This window comes from Triturus cristatus, chromosome 3_2, assembly GCF_964204655.1.
Source record: "Triturus cristatus chromosome 3_2, aTriCri1.1, whole genome shotgun sequence".
NCBI lineage: Eukaryota > Metazoa > Chordata > Amphibia > Caudata > Salamandridae > Triturus > Triturus cristatus.
In genome coordinates, this window is record NC_140584.1 from 151,976,758 (window position 1) to 151,993,702 (window position 16,945).

General features: G+C 44.4%; 1 protein-coding gene across 1 annotated transcript in view; it reads left to right on the forward strand.

Annotated features, from left to right (window-relative positions):
* LOC146856922 (indolethylamine N-methyltransferase-like) overlaps positions 1-16,945 on the forward strand; it is a 137,614-nt gene that overhangs the window by 77,767 nt on the left and 42,902 nt on the right. The gene's annotated exons all lie outside the window — the stretch shown is intronic.

Below are 16,945 nucleotides of genomic sequence, written 5' to 3' on the forward strand. Positions count from 1 at the left end.
CTTTATTTAATTGCACGTGTCCAAGCTGTTTTTTTTTCAGACCACCACCATGTGCATTCTCTGTGACTGCCTACACTCCACCAAGGGCAACCAGCCTTAGTGATGCTGAATGTATTTGCATTACAGACTTAAACCTGAAAACCCCACTGGCTTGTACATACTGTGCATGACTATACACGGCAAGGACATGGGTGTGTGCTAAGCCTCTGCTTCTTCCCCCAAAAATTCGCTCCCCCTTTCCATCTAATGCAACTGTGAAATCACCAGAGCAAGACGCAATAAATCTCTGTCTATAATTCTTCTATGCACACAGAGTCATGTTTTCACATTAGTGCCAAAACGAAATTTCTTTGCCAATTTCAAAGCACACTTACTGCTCTTTTATTTTTTCAGGGGCAAGTGAAAATCTCTTTTTACAATTTGAAATCACTTTTACAGACTGACACATTATGAAACCACTATTTTTGCTTTATTTAATTGCACGTGTCCAAGCTGTTTTTTTTTCAGACCACCACCATGTGCATTCTCTGTGACTGCCTACACTCCACCAAGGGCAACCAGCCTTAGTGATGCTGAATGTATTTGCATTACAGACTTAAAGCTGAAAACCCCACTGGCTTGTACATACTATGCATGACTATACACGGCAAGGACATGGGTGTGTGCTAAGCCTCTGCTTCTTCCCCCAAAAATTCGCTCCCCCTTTCCATCTAATGCAACTGTGAAATCACCAGAGCAAGACGCAATAAATCTCTGTCTATAATTCTTCTATGCACACAGAGTCATGTTTTCACATTAGTGCCAAAACGAAATTTCTTTGCCAATTTCAAAGCACACTTACTGCTCTTTTATTTTTTCAGGGGCAAGTGAAAATCTCTTTTTACAATTTGAAATCACTTTTACAGACTGACACATTATGAAACCACTATTTTTGCTTTATTTAATTGCACGTGTCCAAGCTGTTTTTTTTTCAGACCACCACCATGTGCATTCTCTGTGACTGCCTACACTCCACCAAGGGCAACCAGCCTTAGTGATGCTGAATGTATTTGCATTACAGACTTAAACCTGAAAACCCCACTGGCTTGTACATACTGTGCATGACTATACACGGCAAGGACATGGGTGTGTGCTAAGCCTCTGCTTCTTCCCCCAAAAATTCGCTCCCCCTTTCCATCTAATGCAACTGTGAAATCACCAGAGCAAGACGCAATAAATCTCTGTCTATAATTCTTCTATGCACACAGAGTCATGTTTTCACATTAGTGCCAAAACGAAATTTCTTTGCCAATTTCAAAGCACACTTACTGCTCTTTTATTTTTTCAGGGGCAAGTGAAAATCTCTTTTTACAATTTGAAATCACTTTTACAGACTGACACATTATGAAACCACTATTTTTGCTTTATTTAATTGCACGTGTCCAAGCTGTTTTTTTTTCAGACCACCACCATGTGCATTCTCTGTGACTGCCTACACTCCACCAAGGGCAACCAGCCTTAGTGATGCTGAATGTATTTGCATTACAGACTTAAACCTGAAAACCCCACTGGCTTGTACATACTGTGCATGACTATACACGGCAAGGACATGGGTGTGTGCTAAGCCTCTGCTTCTTCCCCCAAAAATTCGCTCCCCCTTTCCATCTAATGCAACTGTGAAATCACCAGAGCAAGACGCAATAAATCTCTGTCTATAATTCTTCTATGCACACAGAGTCATGTTTTCACATTAGTGCCAAAACGAAATTTCTTTGCCAATTTCAAAGCACACTTACTGCTCTTTTATTTTTTCAGGGGCAAGTGAAAATCTCTTTTTACAATTTGAAATCACTTTTACAGACTGACACATTATGAAACCACTATTTTTGCTTTATTTAATTGCACGTGTCCAAGCTGTTTTTTTTTCAGACCACCACCATGTGCATTCTCTGTGACTGCCTACACTCCACCAAGGGCAACCAGCCTTAGTGATGCTGAATGTATTTGCATTACAGACTTAAACCTGAAAACCCCACTGGCTTGTACATACTGTGCATGACTATACACGGCAAGGACATGGGTGTGTGCTAAGCCTCTGCTTCTTCCCCCAAAAATTCGCTCCCCCTTTCCATCTAATGCAACTGTGAAATCACCAGAGCAAGACGCAATAAATCTCTGTCTATAATTCTTCTATGCACACAGAGTCATGTTTTCACATTAGTGCCAAAACGAAATTTCTTTGCCAATTTCAAAGCACACTTACTGCTCTTTTATTTTTTCAGGGGCAAGTGAAAATCTCTTTTTACAATTTGAAATCACTTTTACAGACTGACACATTATGAAACCACTATTTTTGCTTTATTTAATTGCACGTGTCCAAGCTGGTTTTTTTTCAGACCACCACCATGTGCATTCTCTGTGACTGCCTACACTCCACCAAGGGCAACCAGCCTTAGTGATGCTGAATGTATTTGCATTACAGACTTAAACCTGAAAACCCCACTGGCTTGTACATACTGTGCATGACTATACACGGCAAGGACATGGGTGTGTGCTAAGCCTCTGCTTCTTCCCCCAAAAATTCGCTCCCCCTTTCCATCTAATGCAACTGTGAAATCACCAGAGCAAGACGCAATAAATCTCTGTCTATAATTCTTCTATGCACACAGAGTCATGTTTTCACATTAGTGCCAAAACGAAATTTCTTTGCCAATTTCAAAGCACACTTACTGCTCTTTTATTTTTTCAGGGGCAAGTGAAAATCTCTTTTTACAATTTGAAATCACTTTTACAGACTGACACATTATGAAACCACTATTTTTGCTTTATTTAATTGCACGTGTCCAAGCTGTTTTTTTTTCAGACCACCACCATGTGCATTCTCTGTGACTGCCTACACTCCACCAAGGGCAACCAGCCTTAGTGATGCTGAATGTATTTGCATTACAGACTTAAACCTGAAAACCCCACTGGCTTGTACATACTGTGCATGACTATACACGGCAAGGACATGGGTGTGTGCTAAGCCTCTGCTTCTTCCCCCAAAAATTCGCTCCCCCTTTCCATCTAATGCAACTGTGAAATCACCAGAGCAAGACGCAATAAATCTCTGTCTATAATTCTTCTATGCACACAGAGTCATGTTTTCACATTAGTGCCAAAACGAAATTTCTTTGCCAATTTCAAAGCACACTTACTGCTCTTTTATTTTTTCAGGGGCAAGTGGAAATCTCTTTTTACAATTTGAAATCACTTTTACAGACTGACACATTATGAAACCACTATTTTTGCTTTATTTAATTGCACGTGTCCAAGCTGTTTTTTTTTCAGACCACCACCATGTGCATTCTCTGTGACTGCCTACACTCCACCAAGGGCAACCAGCCTTAGTGATGCTGAATGTATTTGCATTACAGACTTAAACCTGAAAACCCCACTGGCTTGTACATACTGTGCATGACTATACACGGCAAGGACATGGGTGTGTGCTAAGCCTCTGCTTCTTCCCCCAAAAATTCGCTCCCCCTTTCCATCTAATGCAACTGTGAAATCACCAGAGCAAGACGCAATAAATCTCTGTCTATAATTCTTTTATGCACACAGAGTCATGTTTTCACATTAGTGCCAAAACGAAATTTCTTTGCCAATTTCAAAGCACACTTACTGCTCTTTTATTTTTTCAGGGGCAAGTGAAAATCTCTTTTTACAATTTGAAATCACTTTTACAGACTGACACATTATGAAACCACTATTTTTGCTTTATTTAATTGCACGTGTCCAAGCTGTTTTTTTTTCAGACCACCACCATGTGCATTCTCTGTGACTGCCTACACTCCACCAAGGGCAACCAGCCTTAGTGATGCTGAATGTATTTGCATTACAGACTTAAACCTGAAAACCCCACTGGCTTGTACATACTGTGCATGACTATACACGGCAAGGACATGGGTGTGTGCTAAGCCTCTGCTTCTTCCCCCAAAAATTCGCTCCCCCTTTCCATCTAATGCAACTGTGAAATCACCAGAGCAAGACGCAATAAATCTCTGTCTATAATTCTTCTATGCACACAGAGTCATGTTTTCACATTAGTGCCAAAACGAAATTTCTTTGCCAATTTCAAAGCACACTTACTGCTCTTTTATTTTTTCAGGGGCAAGTGAAAATCTCTTTTTACAATTTGAAATCACTTTTACAGACTGACACATTATGAAACCACTATTTTTGCTTTATTTAATTGCACGTGTCCAAGCTGTTTTTTTTTCAGACCACCACCATGTGCATTCTCTGTGACTGCCTACACTCCACCAAGGGCAACCAGCCTTAGTGATGCTGAATGTATTTGCATTACAGACTTAAACCTGAAAACCCCACTGGCTTGTACATACTGTGCATGACTATACACGGCAAGGACATGGGTGTGTGCTAAGCCTCTGCTTCTTCCCCCAAAAATTCGCTCCCCCTTTCCATCTAATGCAACTGTGAAATCACCAGAGCAAGACGCAATAAATCTCTGTCTATAATTCTTCTATGCACACAGAGTCATGTTTTCACATTAGTGCCAAAACGAAATTTCTTTGCCAATTTCAAAGCACACTTACTGCTCTTTTATTTTTTCAGGGGCAAGTGAAAATCTCTTTTTACAATTTGAAATCACTTTTACAGACTGACACATTATGAAACCACTATTTTTGCTTTATTTAATTGCACGTGACCAAGCTGTTTTTTTTTCAGACCACCACCATGTGCATTCTCTGTGACTGCCTACACTCCACCAAGGGCAACCAGCCTTAGTGATGCTGAATGTATTTGCATTACAGACTTAAACCTGAAAACCCCACTGGCTTGTACATACTGTGCATGACTATACACGGCAAGGACATGGGTGTGTGCTAAGCCTCTGCTTCTTCCCCCAAAAATTCGCTCCCCCTTTCCATCTAATGCAACTGTGAAATCACCAGAGCAAGACGCAATAAATCTCTGTCTATAATTCTTCTATGCACACAGAGTCATGTTTTCACATTAGTGCCAAAACGAAATTTCTTTGCCAATTTCAAAGCACACTTACTGCTCTTTTATTTTTTCAGGGGCAAATGTAAATCACTTTTACACACTGACACATTATGAAACCACCATGTGTAACTACAACAAAAACAATTCCCATTTCTATTATTCATTTCTTAAGTTACCACATACATACCCTCTCAAACTGTAAACTCACCTTTAAAATTAGTTAGTTCTGAAAGAAATGTGACACTCAAACAGCAGATTATCAGAGCCAGGATCTCTGTTGTGTTCACCTGTCTCCTCTCAGCAGAACCAGATAATGGCAAACTTTCCCTCTATTTTTCCACACATATACATGTAAGTTTCAAATCTCAGTGCTTCCCCCTTTTTTTTAAATGTAATCACACATTTCTATTGGTTGAAAACCAACCCTTTTCCAAAAGTACCCTGCCCCCAACTTGACTTCTGCCTAGTACCCTTCCCCCAACTTGACTTCTGCCTGCTACCATAGCAACAGCTCATGGAACACTGCTGTGTGCAGTTAGGTCAGAAGTTCGACACACAATGTTTCAATTCCACAGAGCAAGAGTGCTTGACTTTTCAAACCTAACAGCAAATCCATAGTACTGTTCTTTGGTTACACATTTTTTTGTACCAATACAAAACATGCTTCTATTAATTTTCACATACAGCCTAGTTTTTATTCTGGAATGGTTTGAAACAGCCAATCAGTTCTTTTTAATTTGTAAAAAATATGTATGCCTCCATTTCCAAACTGTCTTTCTTTTCTTATTGCCATTCTACTGAAAGACACCTCCTGAGTGCATCCAGTTCTCCTTTGAAGATGTTCACAGTGTGGATTGTAGGGCACAGCTATGTCTTCTGGAGTGAAAAGTATGCAGAGAAAACAGATATGGTGAGAGACCTTGCTTTGCCAAATGTAGACATTAAATGGATTGGTCAGAGAGGGTTAAAGTGGCACCAATTGATGCCATTGGTAAAATCCTTCATTCAAATCCAACACCCTGACCTCATAATAGTGCACTGTGGTGGCAATGACCTAGGCACTTTGACTGGGGTAGGTCTGGAAATGCTTATGAAGGACACCTTTGCACAACTGTTTACACTTTTCCCTAAAACTGCCTTTGTGTTTTCCAACATATGCCAAAGGCAAAAATGGAACTGGTCCAATCATTTCTGTCCGCAGATTGACAAAGCAAGAAAGCACGTCAACAAATCTGTTTCTGCTTTCCTCCGTGACTATGGTATGGGTGCCATTTACCACAACAACTTGCGTTATGACATGCAAGACATTTATAGAGGAGATGGTGTGCACTTCAATGATGAAGGGAACAGAGTCTTCCTCTTGAACCTTAGACTCTGCATCGGTACTTACTTGTAGGTACCACTAAAAAAATGACTTCATAAACACAACAGCTCTTTTTAGAGCTCCCTAATTTCTAAACTCTTAAATCTGCTTTTCATTTATTTATTTTTATTTTTTTTACCGTACGCTTACCGTAAGCTTACCGTACGCGTACCCCGTGATTTTTTTTAAAATCAATAAATGTTTTTATTGTACTTTTCTGTCCTTCTTTGACCCCCTTACAAATGTTAGGGGGTCTGTAACTCTCCTCATTGCCCCCTTTCCTTGTTTTCACTCTTTTTTTTCAGAGTGAAATACACAAAATGGCGGCCGCCGCTTCCTGGTTTCGGCCGATTCGAATGTTTACTAAGATCTAAGAGCCAATCAGAATCGCGATCGCGCACGCCACCGTACGCTTACCGTAAGCGTACGGTAAGCGTACCGTAAGCGGGCTCAGATATATATATTGATTTAAAGGCTATTTTCTCAGAATCTACTGAACAGATTTACACCAAACCTACAAAAGGCACTTCCTTGACCTAGGGACTACCTCTCTGCCAAATTTTGAGTAATTCTGTTCAGCCATTCGGGCTGTAGCTCGTTCTAAAGGTCCTATGGAAAAATGCATGGGAAAAACGCGTTTTGGGACCCCCCTTTTATCTCAGCCCCCGCTTGATGAATCCCCCCGAGACTTTCAGGGTAGGAGCGGAGCATAGCGCCCCACCTATTTTGAGAAATTCGCGAGGATTCGTCGACCGGCGCCAAAGTTATTCAAAATAGAATGTTGAGGTTTTCCTATGGAAACGTGGTCCTAACTATAACTACCTACTGGCGACCGCCAGTAGGTAATATGTATATATATATATATTTATATATATATATATATATATATATATATATATATATATATATATATATATATATATATATATATATATATATTATCTACTGGCGGTCGCCAGTAGATAGTTACAGTTACAACCTAGTTTCCATAGGAAATCTCAAAATTCTATTTTGAATAACTTAGGCGCCGGTTGACAAATCCTCGCGAAATTTTCAAAACAAATGGGGTGCTCCGTTCAGCTCCTACCCTGAAAGTATCGGGGTGATTCGTCAAGCGGGGGCTGAGAAAAAAGGGGGATCCCAAAAAGCGTTTTCCCCATGCATTTTTCCATAGGACCTTTAGTCGAAGGTGCAGCCCGAACGGCTGAACAGAATTACGTGAAATTTGGCAAAGAGGTAGCCATAAGGTCAAGGAAGTGCCTTTTGAAGGTCTCGTGTAAATCTGTTCAGTATTTCCTGAGAAAATAGCATTTAAAACCATATCCATATCTATATGCGCGCACCGTGCGCGCACGGTGCGTGCACCCTGCCGTGCGCGAGCGCAATTCTGATTGGTTGTTAGATGTCGGTAAACATTCGAATCGTTCGAAACCAGGAAGTGTCGGCCGCCATTTTGTCTCTCGCAGTCTGAGGGGGTGAAAAACAAAGGTGGAGAACGTGAAAAGGGGGCAGGGTGGACAGTTCCTGACCCCCTAGCCTTGGTCAGGGGGTCACAGAAGGACCCCCAAGGGAAAAAAAAAAACATTTTTTTTTGTAAAAAACCGCGGGGTGCGCGGCACGGCACAGACTGCGCACCGTGGGTGCTCGCTGCGTGAAGCGCACCGAGAGCCCACGGTGCGCGCACGGTGAAAAACCTGAAAAAATAAAAATTAATAAATACATAACTTAGCACCGTGGGTGCTCGCTGCGCGAAGCGCACCGAGCGCCCACAGCTCGCGCACGGTGCGCGCACGGTGCGCTCACGGTGAAAATCCTGAAAAAAAATAAAAATTATAAATACATAACTTAGCATTTAAAAAACCGTACAAATTCACTGAAAAAACCATAGGTTTCACACACGTTATAGTTACGAATTAGCATTTAAAAAACCTTGCAAATTCAATTAAAAAACCATAGGTTTCACACATGTTATAGTTAGCTGGACATTTCACTCGTAAAAAACCAATGAAATTCCCCCGTTATAGTTAGTGCAGGCAACTGTAACTCACGCGACCGCAACCCTCTGCTGATGACGTTGCAGAAGGCATCCTTTTCTCTTACAAAAGAAGACCTTAGGGCCTACTTTGCAAATTGTAAGCACATTTTGGCAATTCCTACACAGAACACTTCACATCCATTGCAAACAAATATTGGCAAGGCCTCACTAACACCATACTAAAAATGCAAAGGCTGTACTGCACAATGTAATCAGCAGAAATATAGCTGCATGCAACTGCAGACATTGAACAAGCGGTCACACCACCCAAAGCCCATCTCCAGACACAAATTAAGATTCTCCTCGAACAAACTGAGACCTAAAAAATAAATGGAGGAGAGATAATTTCAGAATTTGACATGTATGAGGAGATACTAATTGGTAGCATATGGTGGAATGCCTTCAGATGCCTTCCGACATTTCCTAATGGAGGATGCCAGCTTTCCAGTTCATACAAGAGAAGCCCTTAGGATACAGTTGTTGCAGCATCACATTTTTGCCAGCCATTGGGGTGCAGTTAAAAGTACCAGAGTTGAATTTTGCAGCTTTAAACAAACAGTTGTGTATGTTGCAGTAAGGCATCCTTTAGTAAGGATTCAAAGCACTGTGGCAGGCATTGACCTGTTTTTAATTTTCATTTTTTGGTCTTCAGTTAGCAGTAAGATTCTGATCATTTTTCAAAGAGCGAATCACTTTTGCTTTATACAGTTATTAGTGTTTGAATTATTTCATTTTGTTATCTCCCAACATCATGAGGTTTTGCTTTTATTAACGCTGTTCTGAGGAAAGAAACCTTGATAAGTTTGCTGACGTTGATACTGCAGAAGGTAAGTAACGTTTACAATGTGATCTTTGCCATGTTGGACATTACAACAGAAATAGGACAGTACAATGAGGGCCTTTTAAAGCATTTTGCAAGACAGGACTTTACAATGCACTTAAGTCTTTTTTTTTTTAAATGACAATTTTTATATCACTAAAAAGGCTTTAAATGTAAGGAATTGGGTATTAATGGATCAGGGGCAGGTAGAAATAAAGGAGCAATGGTTGTCAGGGTTCAGGGGTAGGTAGAGGGAAATGGAAAAGGGAGGTAAGGGTTCTTTAGGGTTCAGGAGTACAGAGAGGTAAAGGGAGATAAATATTGTTTTAGGTTTCAACGGTGGGTGGAGGTAAACGGAGGTAAGGCCAGTATGAATTCTTTATTCTGCTTTTAAGAGGTGTAGGAAGCTTGCTCTGTATATGATATTACCACTAGGTGGTAATACCGTGCACAGAGTCCAGAGCTTCCCCAAATGTGTACAGGGGTCAATTTAAAGTCCAAAGTGTTCTATTAGTGGTAGTGTGGGCGAGCAGCCTTAGGCCTAACACAGAGGAGTGCAATATATTTATTGCACAGCAGTGATCAATAATAGACACACAGCTCAAGAAGGAGATCCAAACCAATTTTAGAAAAATATACTTTGTTGGCATTTTATTTTAAGACCAAGGTCTTCATAATCAGGTACGTACGTTTTTAAATAAAAATACTTTTCGCTTTCATAAATTGACAGAAACTTTTCAGCACAGTCCAATGTTATACTATTGGGAAAACAATATTGAGGTTAAACAGGTAAATATGAAACTTACAAACCCAGTCTTCAGAGCCAAAAGTCAGTGAAGGCCAGGGGTAAGGTAAGTAGCAACATACTTCGACCCATTGCTTTCCATTGGAGACCGGGTGCCAGAAGCCACACTGCTTGCATGCTTGCAGGTAAGTAGATTGGTTGCAGGGGCCAGGCTTTGGGAATTAGGTCAAGCACAGAGGTGGCCACACTGCAGAACCAAACATACACCACCAGCGGCACAGGGGCGACTGGGTGCAGGGTGCAAATTTGGCATCGGGCCCCCAATGCTATTTAATAGGGATTCTTCTTTCGGCAAACAGGCTGCAGTCACGGTACTGGAGGTTGCAGGAGGGAGACCAATGACAGCAGAGGTAAGTAGAGATGCAGGGGGTCATAAGGGCACCATTAGTTCACCTCACCAAGGCCAAGGAGCTTCAGGTGCGGGAGTGCCTTTAGACGTCCGAGTCTTCTTACATGAGGCGGTCGCTGTCGGGGAGCCTCCGGATTCACACTGCAGGTGCCGTCGTGGAGGGCAGGAGAGGTCAGTCAATGCTGGAAACGAGGTCAGGATCACTGGGGAGATTTCACTACACAGGTGAGCCACTCAGACTCGGGCCGTTGGCATCGGGTGCAGAGTGGGCAAGAGACGTGGATCCACCTGCATCAGGAGTCCTTGGAGTAGGTTTCCTCAGGATAGTCCCACTGTTCACGAGAGATGGGCGTGTTTTTCGAAGGCAGCAGTCCTCCCAGGGGTTTGAGAGGTCATTGGCTGCAAGACAGGTTGCAGGTTTGCAGAAGCTGGAGACAGGCCGGTAGGGCTGGGGCGAAGGCAGTCGTTGTCTTCGGTATTCTCTGAACAGTCATCTTCTCTCTTCATAGGTCATCTCAGATCTGAGTTCAAGGTCTGGGGAAGCCACCTAAACATTAAATGTAGGTGCCATTTTAGGAGAGTGGAAGGTACGGCCAATGGGCACCTATCCTGGGGTGACTACACGCTCTATTATGCCACCCTCCTGTAAGAGAGAGCATGGACTTAGCCTTGATTGGAAGGGTCTCCCCATCTTCAAGATGGCGTGGAGTAGAATTTGTGGTTCACCTTACCTCCCCCACCTTAGGGGTGGGGTTGGCAAGGGTGGGCATACCTCCTATTCTTTTGTATTTTTCCTGCTGATTTTTGCGGCCAAAGTTCGGGGGGGGGCAAGAGCTGCCATCTGCTGCTAGCGGCAGTGGCTGGGGATCACATTACAAATGTGGCAGGCCTTTGAAGTTCCCCTCTTCGAGCACTGACCCAGCCTAGGGTAGGAAGCATGACTCCTCTGCATTTGTTCTGGTCCAAGAGAGCAGGGGCTCTCTACCCAGGGGTCCAGAAACATATCTGGTGGTGGCTGGCCTCCTACAGCCATTCAGCGACCACACCAGGGCTGGTAGGGGTTTGAGGGCACCACTGAGGTGCCTCCTGAGTACATGGTACAATAAATCCTGCACTGACATCAATGGGAATTGATTGTAAGTGGTAGTTTGGTACCAAACACACCTGTGTTCAGTGAAGCCGAGTTGTCATGTTCCCAGCCCATGTACTCTCTATGGCTTCCCTGCCAACTACAATATTTGAAAAATGGACCCCAATATTATAGGGGCACATTTGCTCATGCTATTGCAGATATGCCGTCACCTGTGGTATAGTGCACCCTACCTAAGGGCTGTAAGGCCTGTTAGAGGGGTGACTTAGCTATGCCTATAGGTAGTGCTGTTTGGCATGAACCCATTCAGGCTTCCATGTCAACCTTGTTGTTTTCTTCCTCACAGGGGCATTCAAGCTGCAAGACAGTGGCATGAACCCAGTGAGGGGGGTCCCAGGGGACCCTATTCAGATCCCAGGTCCTAGGTACCCAGGGTATCATTTTCTAGGGACTTACAGGGGGCAAAATTACCAATTGGGAGTCTGTTTTGGGGGAAGAAGCACTGACATAGGGAACCTGATTGGCAGGAACCCTGTGCACTACATTTGAAACCACATCAAACCAGGCAAAAAGTGGGGGGCTAACCATGCAAAAGAGTCACTTTCTCACAAGAGGCATAAATGAAACTAACACGGACAGGAAGAAACATGAATTACACTTAAAAAAGAAAAATAGGAAAACAAATATCCATACATCAAACATACGACAAGATATAAAAAATCCATGTTATGCATAAACATTATTATAAACTACTAAGTTCTATGATGGTTTGAGCAGGGGCGGATTAGTAAGGCGGGCACTTGGGCGATGGCAGAGAGGCGGGCCAGGGGGATAAAACAGGCCCCAAGTGCGGGGTGGCCTCAAGCTCCAGGGGCCCCTTTAGCACAGTACTCTGTCTGGAGAGCTCCTGATTGAGTCCAGAGGGGGCCCCTCCAAGTACCTTGCAGAGGAGATCCCTCAAGTTTCGTTACGCCACTGGGGCATAACGAATTACAGCTGTGGGCAAACTCTAAATTGATCAACTAATTACATGGATGTAAATATTCTTGAATTTGAGTGCTGAACCAATTCTGTTGATGTTGATTTCCAAAGCAAGATGAACGAGTTCAGAAATACTTAAGTGCTCGCAAATTCATTGAGGCAAGCAATACTCATGGCTTAAGCTGACGAAAGCAAATCAAGTACTAAGCAAATGGGGTTTACTAACCCATTTAAGCAGCACTCCTTAACAATCAACTGCATCGAGCTCCATATACATATATCTGTCATCTGTTTGATTAACTCTACATCCAAGATAAAAAGACATTAAGAGCCCGATTACATGTAGCTGCGGTGGTGGTGCAGGCAAGGTCGCACCCGCTGTCTGACCGCCCTATTACAACTTGGGTGCTCAGACCACTATTACACCGTCACAACCAATAGGGATCAGAGATCATTGGTGGTAGCATGGTGGTCTTGAGGCCACAATATGCTAGATGGGACCGCCACAGTCCTTCCAAGCATATTATGAGTTTCCTGTCTGCCATGACTTTCACAACAGTTCATACTCCATGAAAACCGTGGAGGAGAGAAAACAAAGGAATCCTTTCAGGGCCCCCTGTTGCCTCAGGGCCATGGAGTGCATGGATGGGAGGCACATGTTGTGCCCCACTCTGTGCATGCACCCCAGTACCTGCATGGCATGGACTGCACCAGTCCATGCCATGCAGGTACTGCCTTAGAGGTTTCCCTTGTGGTGCGTATTACCACCAAAGAACAGCTCGACAGTGACTGGAAAAGTCATAATCAGGTGGGCGGTGCGCACATGGTGTGATAGTGGGGCAGTGGCATTGCGGTCCCACCCCCACACCTCCAAACTCATAATCAGGCCCAAAGAGAGGAGTGGGATAATTACTTGCCCAGTTTTCTTTGACAGTGAAAGAAGATAGAAAGGGGAAGAAATCCCCTGCAATTATTATGAAATCAGTTGTGCTGGATGCACCCCTGCCAGTCAAAGTTGGTACAAAATAGAAAGGCTATAGCTTACATCACAGGTAAAATAAAGACTGTATGTTTGCCAAGACAAAATTCAAAGATTTGTTATAAAAAACGGGTTAAAAATGAAATTGGTCATCCCTAATCTTTTTTAGGTTGCTGTTGACAGATATGGATGAAATGTTACAGAGAAAGGTGTTAACATTTCCCACCCTTAAAAAAGACAATTTTAACACTTGAAGTCTTTGGGCCCGATTCACAGAACTAACTTAAGACAAAATCCTAAACTTACTACTTTTGGTATTCACAGAAGTTAGGATTTTGTCTTAAGTTTGTCTTAAGACAAACTTAAGACAGACTTAAGACAGTCTTAAGACAGACTTAAGACGGTCTTAAGACAGACTTAAGACAGACTTAAGACAAACTTAAGACAGACTTAAGACAGACTTAAGACAGACTTAAGTTAGGATTTTGTCTTAAGTTTTTCTTAAGTCTGTCGTAAGTCTGTCTTAAGTCTGTCTCAAGTTTGTCTTAAGTCTGTCTTAAGACTGTCTTAAGTCTGTCTTAAGACTGTCTTAAGTCTGTCTTAAGTTTGTCTTAAGACAAACTTAAGACAAAATCCTAACTTCTGTGAATACCAAAAGTAGTAAGTTTAGGATTTTGTCTTAAGTTAGTTCTGTGAATCGGCCCCTTTATATCTAATGCTGTCACTATTGTAATGATTAAGCCTATTATTATAATAATTAATCCTCAAGATGTGACGAGAACCATCACACTCAAGGCATACCAATTGAAAATATGAGGAATCATGGAAACAGAGAAAATCAAATCTCTTTATAACTAAAAACCTAGTCAGAGTTCAGCTCGTCATGAGGCATCCCAAGGGAAATCCCTCTGGTGCGGGCACCAGAGGGATTCCCTTTAAACCAAAATAGCCTCGGGAGCTGGGGAAGAGCTTCCCCAGCTCCTGAGGCTTCCCCCCCTGGTTTCCCTGAAATTACGATCGGCGCGCAATTCGCTCTGACGTCATTTCAGTGAAACCAAAACTGAAATGAGCCAAGAGGCTCATCTCAGTTTCCCTTTCTAGGTGCTAAGGGGGCTATCTCAGCCCCCTGAGCACGTAGAAAGATGGGAGAGGTATCGTTGGAAAGGGGAGAATCTCCCCTTTCCAATGGTTCCCCTCCCAGTGGATCCCTGCCTGATTTTGGCAATATGTAGTCTTTTTGCCCCCGCTAGGGGGAAGATGGGGCAGTAGCCCCCAATCAACCCCCGGGGGGCAAAAAGCCCACTAGACACCTGGGAATTTTTCAAAAAGTAAAAATAGGGGTGGGGCTGCCCAAAATAGGCAGGCCCATGCCCCCAACCCACCCCCCAATTATAACAGTCTTTCTGCCTCCCGGGGGGCAGATGGGGCATTGGCCCCTAATCTTCCCCTTCGGGGGGGCAGAAAGCCCACTAAACACCAGCGATTTGTTTTTAGGTTTTTTTAGGGTGGGGGATGCCCGAAATGGGCACGCCAATGCCCCCACACCACCATTACAGCCTTTCTGCCCTCCCTGGGGGGCAGATGGGGCATTGGCCCCTAATCCGCCCCTTCGGGGGGTGGAAAGCCCATTAGACACCAGGGATTTTTTTTAGAAACTAAAAATAAGGGTGGGGGCTGCCCAAAACAGGCATGCCCATGCCCCCACCACCCCAATAATTACAGTCTTTCTGCCCCCCGGGCACAGATGGGGCATTGGCCCCTAATCTGCCCCTAGGGGGGGCAGAAAGCCCACTAAACACCAGGGATTTGTTTTTAGTTTTTGTTTAGGGTGGAGGCTGCCCGAAAGAGGCACGCCAAGCCCCCACCCACCCGCCATCATTACAGCCTTTCTACCCCCTTGGGGGGCAGATGGGGCATTGGCCCCTAATCTGCCCCTTTGGGGGGGCGTAAAGCCCACTAGACACCAGGGATATTTTTAGAAAGTAAAAATAATGGTGGGGGCTGCCCAAAACGGGCATGCCCATGCCCAACCCACCCGCCACCATTACAGCCTTTCTGCCCCCCTGGGGGGCAGATGGGGCATTGGCCCCTAATCTGCCCCTTCGGGAGGGCGGAAAGCCCACTTGACGCCAGGGATTTTTTTCACGCAATTTTATTTAGGGTGGTGGATTTTATTTCGGGTGGTGGCTGCCAGAAACAGGCTCGTCAATGCCCCCACCCCCCGCCACCATTACAGCCTTTCTGCTGGGGCATTAGCCCCCAATCTGCCCCCCGGTGGGGCAGAAAACCCACTAAATGCCAGGGATTTTATTTTGTACAATTTGTTTTAGGGTGGGGGCTGCACAAAATGGGCATGCCAATGCCGCCAACCCCCCGCCACCATTACAACATTTCTGCCCCCCGGGGGGCAGATGGGGACAGTAGCAACCAATCTGCTCCCGGGGAGGGCAGAAAGCCCACTTGACGTGAGGAATTTTTTTGCGCATTTGTTTTAGGGTGGGGTCTGCCCAAAATGGGCACCCAAATGCCTCCACCCCCCCCCCCCCGCCACCATTACAGCCATTCTGCCCCCTCCAGAGGGGCAGAAAGCCCACTATCCACCAGGGATTTTTTTTGCGCAATTGTTTTAGGGTGTGGGCTGCCCGAAACGGGCATGCCAATGCCCCCACCCTCCCCCCCACAAAAATGACAGTCTTTCTGCCGCCCAGGAGGCAGATGGGAGCTGTAGCCCCCAATCTGGCCCCCCCTGGGGGGCGCAGAAGGCCCACTAGAAACCATGGATTTTTTTGTTTTATTAGTGTAGGGGTAGGGGCTCCCCAAAATGGGCATGACAATACCCCCACCCCACCACCAGAGAAATTTCAGTCTTACTGCCCCCCCGGGAGAGCAGATGGTGGCAGTGGCCCCTGATCTGCCCCCTGGGGGGCAGAAAGCCCACTAGGCTCCAGCGAGTACGCAGGCTTTTCTTATGCGTGGGGGTGGGGGCTGCCCAAAATGGTCATACCAATGCCCCCACAAAAAATAGCCACAGTCTTTCTGCCCCTTTAGGGGCATATCGGGATAAAACCCCCTTCCCCGATTCCCCCCAGGGCGGCAGAAAGCCCACTGGGCTCCGACTTTTTTTAGCAATGTGCCTACCTGTGGATTTTGGGCCCTAGCGCAGTTGGCACGTAGGTAAACCTAGCAGACCTGTAAATTTTTTAAAACTAGACACCGAGGGGAATCCAGAATGGGGTGACTTGACTGGCTCTCACCAGGTTCTTTTACCCAGAATCCATTGCAAACCTAAAAATGTGTCCAAAATAACACATTTTCCTCACATTTCTGTGGTGGAAAGTTCTGGAATCTGCGTGGGTCCACAAAATTCCACATACCCCATGTTCCCCAAAGTCTTCCGAGAAAAATGGTACCTCACTTACATGGCTATGTCTAGTGCCCGCATCAGGCAAGGGCCCAAAACCTATTGAGGAGACATCAAAATTACCTATCACAAAACAACCTGGTTTTGCAAAGGGGGTCCCATGAGTTTTTGGC